This window comes from Olea europaea, chromosome 21 (assembly GCF_002742605.1).
Source record: "Olea europaea var. sylvestris chromosome 21, O_europaea_v1, whole genome shotgun sequence".
Taxonomy (NCBI): domain Eukaryota; kingdom Viridiplantae; phylum Streptophyta; class Magnoliopsida; order Lamiales; family Oleaceae; genus Olea; species Olea europaea.
In genome coordinates this window covers 17,740,519-17,749,597 of record NC_036257.1, presented here as the reverse complement: position 1 = coordinate 17,749,597, position 9,079 = coordinate 17,740,519, and positions in this window count along the sequence as shown.

The window sequence follows — 9,079 nt, the reverse complement described above, 5'->3', positions numbered from 1 at the left end:
ATATGCCGCGACCTTCATATTTACAAGACCTACGGGACTGTTGAAACTCAAAGTTTCAGCTACAATACACTCTGTCTTGTTTGTACTAGCAGGGGAGGTAGTCTAGTTGTCTAAGGAAAGTACGAGTTCGTCAACCTGCTGCGAAGGTCGACTTAAAGTATGGCCCAAATTGCACCCTATTGCAATAGAATACAAGGCAGTGGGTGACCCTTCGCATTGGGCGTTCAAAGAAAATTGTGCTAAGACTACATTTGCACTTTTTATTTTCATTTTCACAAATCCAAGCATTCCATCAATTGTACCCCAAGAAATATCCAACTAGCACTCTCCATAACATTACCCAAAACCAAGCAAACCTTTGCACCAACTCTCCTCAAGATCTACCAAGCATAAATATGATTTCTTGTCATATCATAAAGAAACATCACAGAGCAATTCGCACCAATAAATAAGTGTTCAAGCAAAAATGAGCCTTTTTATAGCAAATACATGCGTTTTTTATCGTCAGATCTTAAGAATCTGGACCGTCCAAATTTGGTAAACTTATAGGCCACCAGATAAAATTGGCACTTCAGCTTCAGGGCCCAGATCGAAACACTTGGCAATGCCTTGAAAATTGAGGGCACCGCCCTCTTCTGGAAAACTAAACGTCAAAATGGCAACTTGTGTCAATAAATGATAAAAGATGGTCCAACTATCCGAACCGTCTCAAGCATCACAATTTTAGATGCACAACAATGACAGCTAATCATTATAGCACAACGCTTAAGACCCTTCACATATTCCCATGTTGACCCTACCCAAACCTTCTCTGTGACACTTACAACCTTGACAACATTACAACACAAAGGTACCTCGGCCTACATCCTAAAGCACTTTGGCTCTGCTATGAAAACACCTCAGTTGATCCTCCTCGAAAGCCCAAAACTGAACTAGGGGACCATAAGCTCAAAATTCAACGTCACCACCCTCTCACAAATTATAATTTCCACATCATTTATTGTAAATTAGACTTAGGGAACTGACATCCATCAGGAATTTCTTCTCTTGGAATATTTCTTGAAAACTTTTGAATTAATTACAAATTCTATGTGTCACATAAATGATCGAACATAGACTTGGGAAACTATTGTTACTAGTCAATACAAAAAGGTCTGTGTGGAGACATTATATGCATACACGTGGCGAGCACCCAAGAATTGGTGCAGAAGGGACTAACGTCTGAAGCTGTTAAAGAAAGTACCGAGGTCATTGCACTAAGTTAATCCGAGATGGTTCGCCTTCTGCCATCGAACCACTCTACTATCTGAAATTCTTGACAAACAGAAGAAGGTCGCATCTCTAGAGTTGATTGATGTGACGTACGTAGTTAATAAGGGTCAAAAATGTCAGTCTAGCTTATAGAGTGGCTGACCTCTTTTCAAAAGTCTATCAATGTAATTAATAGATGACAGAGTTGATGTAATAGTTAGGGTCGATAGATCAGGTCACGTGGATCCAATCCTACGGTGACCACGTTGGCCTGATCATTATAAATAGGGAATTCTTGTATCAATTAAGGGATTTTGGAAAATATAATGAGGGGAACAATATACTTGCGTTGTCCACTGTTCATCTTATTCTAAAAACATTCATATTTATAGTAAAAATACTACAGAATTCCTCCACGTGTATATCATCCCGCATCAACACCTGTCGACCATTTTCTAGAGTCGACACTTGCTATCTTAAATTCTCTCAAGCTGTGATGTAAATGGCATAACAAAGCAGTTTCCCATGCATAATTCCCTATGGCGTCAACATTTCTCAACAAGGAGAGATACATGCAAGGTTCCGACCCTGAATCCCTTGAAGGCATAACAAAACATCCAATAACATAAAGAACGTATGCCCTAACATAAGGGTTAAGACCAGCTCGGACTATATCTAGGGGAATGTCCTTAAAATGTATTAGCTCTTTAATAACTACTTCACACTTGTTCTTCTCATAATGATACCAAGCAGATAAAAGCAATTCATTGCGAATGTCGGGCATTCAGCTGCTTTGTAATCACGCCCAATTACAGGCATGGCCATCAATTGGAAACCTCGTAATCCTAGCTACATCCTCCAATGTTGGGGCTATTCTTTGTTCGCCGATAATAAAGCATGAATCAGCTGACTGCCAGTCCTTAAGCACCCTTAGATGTGTTATATTCTTATACATTTTTCCTGCAGCAATGATAGATTTTGAAGTTACTACATTAACAGAACATAATGAAATTTATCAGCTTAAGCTCCTAGACATATTGCAGGTACAACACATATTTACATAATGAAATTTATCAGCTTAAGCTCCAAGACATATTACGGGTACAACACATATTTTGGAAGCTAGTGAAGTTGGTCAAGTGTAAAAAACTTATTGTCAATAACATCTACCCATCCCAATAATGCAAGATAGTTCACCATTGCCTCAAGCAAAACGTCCAACCTATTAGGTTCATCCGAGGACCCATTTCCCCTTCATCCTTCACATGTTGCCCATACAGATTTTTATGTGACTTGCAAGTCTAAAAATCTTTAGTTTTTGATAAGGTCTTCACATGTGGCATGGTTTTAGCTGTTAAGTTGAAATAGAAAAGTTGCTACTACTAAATTGAATCAATTTTTCACAATTTACAACAAAAAAGTACTATTAGTAACTCAATGAACTAGAATTAAAATTAAAATTTGGAATATAAAATCCTAAAATCAGAGTTTTGTATATAACTATTCGTCATGAAAAGTTTGAAGACACTGACCATATGATAGTCAAGTGAGGTTTTGTCCATTTAACTTTTAGAGGTCAAATAAACAGAATCTGACCATGACTACTTTCACACCAAAGCCTTGGATTAAGAAAGGCAGTGCCAAGAAAAAAAGGAATCAGGACAGTTGTAGTGCAAGGCTTATAGGTTGAGGACCACTAACCAGGCACATATTTTTACAGCATAAACAAAAATTCAAGTGCCAATTCACAATACAAAGACAAAGAAGCTAAGTATCCTGTAAAACGTATTAGCAAATTCATATGATCTTATTTTTTCTTTGGCATGCAATGATAAACCGGTACATGTAATCCCCATCATAGAGTAAAAAATATGCCAGAATGCAAGTCACACTCTAGCAATATAAAAAATGAAACAAAATCACCTTGTTAATATGAAGATGTCAAAGAATGATCGTGCAGTTTCCACGAATGAGAAAAGGAGAGACGAAGTCGACTGCATGATGTTTAGATAGTTCTTTATGAAAACTATCTCAATATTGAGTAATCATACAATTAGAGAAATGGCGTATTCCATAAATAAACCGAACATCATCATTTTATAATATCACATATTTGAAATTAAGTCATGTGTTCTTAGGTACAACCTACGATGCTTGGACTCGCCATTTCGGTTGGAGTACCCATGTCGACACGATATGACACGAGTACCGGTATGGAATACGGGCCGGATTCTTCATGTTTCGAATGGACATGGCAAGAAATCCTTAGAAAATTTGTAGATTTACCTCAACGATAGTGTGGCTAGAGATAGAAGATGGTTAGCGCCGACAGTCTTTGGCCCAAAATAAATCTACGTTGGTTGCCTGTAAATGTTCACTTTCGAGCCCTAATGTCATGAAGAAGAAGAAGAATTATACGTTGTATGTTTCTGTGAAGTGTAATTGGATTTGGGCCTGTCACTTGTAAGTTGTGCACTTGTGGGCCGCTTTGGGCAGTTGCCTAAATAAACTGGCTTTGGGTGACTGAGTTACTAGGTAGCTGTTAGGGAAAAAAATACTCCAAAAATCTGTGAGGTCATTTAACCCCATGTGGGTCGGCCAATGTGTATTTTGTTTGTTAAACAAAAAAGGGAACCTAGCCATTCAAAATCCTTGCTTTATGTAAATAGAATTATGTAAATTGTGAAGCAAACCCAAGCATATCAATGTAGATCTTAAATTATACTCTTTATAGAAGTTCGCCTCAATGTGTGACTACATTATCTTCCCCACTTTAGCAATTCATTATGATAAAAAAAAGTTTAACTTGCAGATGTTAGAAGCTTTTGGTTTTGACCATCTATGAAATGTGTTGACGTTCAAAAATGGCACCAACAGATGTCGGGTCTACACGTGTCCACACGAGTAGACTCCGGTGTGTTAAGAATGTTTGTTTGAAATGTATGGAGTAGTGTTTATTTTCCCCTAAAAGATGTGCTAAAAATTAATATACACATTCCTTATTCTTTTTTCCTAGGTTTTCTCCTTTATTATATATATGTTGTTTCTGTTGTTCCACACATATCCCCCTCTTTCTTTTTCTCTCAAAGAGAAAGGTACATATAGAGTTTGGAGAAGACATGGTGACTATTGAATCCGAACCACGTGCCCCTACCTCCTTCTTCTACACATCACATCTTTCTTATACATGCATATATTACATTGACAAATGGTCAACTGTCATATATTTTTAGGTTGATATTCCCGACATAAGATAGAGTAGACGTCTAATCGGTCTTTCACAAAAATATTCGTCAGGTTAGCAGATGTGGCAGCCTTCTCGTCTCTTAGAACTTCAGCCTCTTCTTTCAGAACCTCGACAGGTCGTAAACATAAGGACTTTGACATAAACCCTTCGCCAGAGCTCTGGCATGTATCTGGTTGAGTGACACCTTGGCCAGACCAAGGACTTCGGTTTTTGTAGCATTCGTAACCTTGTTGTTTCGTCTTTTCATATGTTTGGGTTGACTCTTCCAATAACGTCAGTGAGGCTTCCACGTATTGTTTCTAATGGCTAACTTCATATGGGAGTAACAGAATGCAAAGGTAAAAAATTGCATTCACATCAATTGGTTTCCTGTGCTAGTTAACGGTGAATCAACAGGTTTTTTCAAATCCACTTGGGGTCTAAGAGGTAACCCCTCTATCACTGGCTCTATTCATAATTGCTGCTGAATTTTTGTCCCTTGGGTTAAATATATTGTTGAGAGAATATCCAATATGTAGTTACAAACCAGTGGAGATAGGAGTATGTCTCATCTAGCATTTGTGGATGATATACTTATATTCTCAAGTGACTGAAAGGAGGGTATACTGAGGGTAATGTGCTCCTTAATAAACTATTGAGGATGTCTCGGGACAGCTTATCAACAATGAGGAAGGGGGAATTGTGATCAGAAAATTACATGACATTGTGGACGCTTTTGGAATTAAATTGTGGTGGCGAATGAGGACATCGTCAACTATGTGGGGCGAATATCTGAAGGCGAAATACATTAAAGACAAGCACCCAAGAGAGATTCAAACCCGCCAAATGGATAGCCAAATCTGGACACGTATACAGAAGGCAGGGGAAATAGCTGAATTCTTTATGGCTTGGAAGATGGGTCGGGGAGCCATATCTTTCTGGCATGACACCTGGTCCGAGGATTCAACAATGCCAGTTAAATATCCAATCATTACAATACAATTCAAATCAACTTTCTCAATTTTTGCAATCGTCAAGGTGGAATGACAGAAAAATAATTAAACTGTTACTGCCGAAAAATGTTAGTAAAATTAAATAGACACCATTTTCCTCTTGCAATGACGTTTTCATTTTTGGCAAGAAGCAAGCAATGGTGAATTCAAAATTAAGTTAGATTGGGAGTCTACTCGAGTGAAGGAGCTAGCAAATGACATTTTTGTCATAGGATTAATTTATTTTGCTAGAAGGAAAATGATAGAAAGGTTGATAGATATATACGTGGCAGTATATGATTGAATGGAGAAGTTGACTGTGTTTTAAACAATTCAATAATAAGATGTCATGTGGAATTTTGTCAAAAATTATGTCAAGGCATTTGACACTATAGCATGATTGATTGTCGTAATATGGCACAATTCGATGCTTCTAAATGGTTGGGCCATGCTGGATCCTTGAACTAAACTTAGCTTACATGCCATTTTTGAGCCCATCTAGAGAGAATGGGACTAGGCACAAGACTGACTGTGCCTTGGACTGAACAGTTTGAAGAGGTAACCATGTCGATTGTGGCTATTCAGGCCATGAGGGCTGGCCTACTAGGGTTTTCTTTTATTATTTTTCAAAATTAACTTAAAAATTTATCGTGCCTTACGGCTTGTCCAAATCGACCTGTCTTAAACATCTATAAAAGTTAGAAATTTTATCATGACATTCCCTCTCCCCCCTTACGATCTTGTATTATCTATTTCAAAAATCAAACAAGACTTCATTTCGAATTTGAGGAATTTTCTAAAGAAAATTTTAATATCTATCTGGCATGTTTGATTGGAAAAGATTAGTATGCACAAACAGTGCATTTTGCACATGTTAATATTATATTCTTGTCCGAGTGACTTGTGCATAATCTTCTTAGTATTAAATGACAAAAACATTGTCTATTTAAATTTGCGTGCTTTCTAATCTTCCTATTGCTCGAATGATCTTGGACTAATCTGACTAATCAAAATCATTTAACAGTGCTGATCTCTAATACCTATCAGATTAACATTTAGATAAGATGCTCAAGGCCTATTTTATTCACTTTTCACTTTTTCTTTTCTATCTTCTATTCTCCTATCACATTTTCTTCGGTGGGAAAGATATAATATTACAATGCATAAGTGGTGTTTCGTAGGAGTAAACTGTTCGATTTAGGTTTCGACAAATAGGAACCGCTTAAATTGAATTGTTCACTTAATTGTTTTTTATTAAAAAAAAAAATTATTCAAAATATATAATATATTAAAAGCAAGTTTGAAAAAAATATATATAAATAAATATAAATGAGTGGTAGATAAATCTGTAATACTTGTGAATCTTATGAGATGTGTGGATATTGAATGTTTATAAACATGAGATGAACATACGCTAATTCAATTTATACTTCAACAAATTACTTGCTAGTCAACTTCTATTAGCTCTTTAGGAAAATAATAATTTATAACAATAATTTTCTTATATATTTCAAAAACGCTGAATTTGGAAGCTTAAATTTTATGGTTGAACTTTGTATTATCATATACGGTTTAAGCTTGTATGAGACAATTTACTGTAACATTTATGTTTCAAATGTTTCAATTTAAGAGTTATATTGAGATTTTATACTAACATATTTATTTTTCACTTGCTTGAATGATATTATTTCTCTGTCATTAGAATTGTGGTTTGCAACTGGACTGAACCACATAAACAAAAATTCTTTTTGGTTCAGTTTGGTTTGTATAGAAATATTTTTCCAAATCGTCTAAAATGATTTAGTTGGAAAATAATTCAAAAATAGTCTAAATCAAATTGTGTGCATCCCTAGTGCAGAACATCTATCTCTGTGATAGTATGACCATTGTCACATTGTTCAAGTACATGTCACTTTCATTGTACTATATAGCAGTAACTCCACTGTCATGTAGATTGATTGCTAAATAGAATTACTCAATGGAGAAATGTTTATGGTTTTATAGTAATATCTTGGGGTCACGTCTTTTCAAATATACATAAAAGTAATTTTTTAAGGGCCCCAAGATTTTGATAAATGAAGGACTGAACTACTTGATTTTAGCTTGTGAGGCTTTATCTTGTATAGTGTTTAGATAAACAAAGTTAAGTGAAAGGAGGCAAACTTTAAAACGAGTCAGTTCAATCTATTGAAGCTTGTTCCCACGCCCAAAATGAGAAAAACAACTTTTCCACATTTTCTTGGTGGATCAGATTGGAGTGGGGAAGAGAAATCTTTGCCACCACAAGAGGTTAAATCAGCAGGATTGGAGATTTGATAGGAATTCTTATCCTCAAATCCTTTTTAGTTCAGTCCGGCTACAGTGAAATTAAGTTTCAGTTTTTATTATTATTATTATTTACAGTGTGTGAGGTGGCACACCTTTTTACCCTTGATTTCAACAACTTAAAATAATTAATCGCATAGATTTTTACACCTCATACAATGTCAACTTTAATGTATACATGGATTGTACAAATAGCATTTTACTTTTTAGTTTCACAAAAAACGTGGAGAGTGAATCATTACTATAAGAGAAACCCAATCGAAGGACACTTTCAACTTAGATTTCCGATCAAACTTTAACCTTTGTGATCATTTTGGAAAGCCTTGGACATAAAGTTCAATGTAGATTAGTATTATAATTATATTCAAAGTGTGACATATAAGAGACTTTGCTAGTTTAAAACCCTAGTTGACATTCAAACAAGTCGCATCTAAAGATATTTTTAAATTCCTAAATGTTAAAGATCTAAATACACCAACACAGTTTTTGTAATTTTTGGCCGTAAAAGTTAAAATTTTGAACTCATTTGTAGGCGACTCTCATGTTAAAACTTGAATTCGATTTGTCAATAGTTGTTCGAACTTGACCAGGATCTAATGATATGTTGATAATAAAGCAAACCTTAACCATGAAGAAGCTGAGATTAGGGTTACTGAAATGAATTCAAATTTGTGACATGGTTAACCGTCATTGATTAATTATTAATTTCTTGACATATATTCTTTTATATCCTTATATTTGACAGTTGATGTTTCATGTATCCGTATTATATGGAATTTTTGACATAGATTTTGTAAACCGTCCATACTTTTAATAGTTAAAATGAGAATAATTTATCATTTGTATACATGAATATTTACGTAGAGATTTAATTCTTCAAGTGCGCGACTCGTGTAACTTTTCATAAATATTTGATGGTAAAATTTAAGCTCATAATATTAGTCAAAACTAAATTGCTTATTCCTTTCTTGATTTTTTCTTCACCACTTGCAACTAAGGGTTTGGACTCGGATTAGATTTATTACAGGAACCCAAAAGGGAAATAGAAATGAGATGATCAAATAAGGAATTGTTTGTTTTTGAGTTCACGTGGAGGACCCCCTCCATGGTACTAGAGACACATAACTTGTCTATTGATAGGGTTGAGATCGATTAAGCCTCACCGTTTATCTCATGTTGAGTTTTGTGCTTGTTTGGTATGGATTTCGATAATTGATTTTTTGACCGTTAGAGATAAAAATAGTCCTACATATGGAAAAAAAATTCAAAAATAACGGTTGAAATA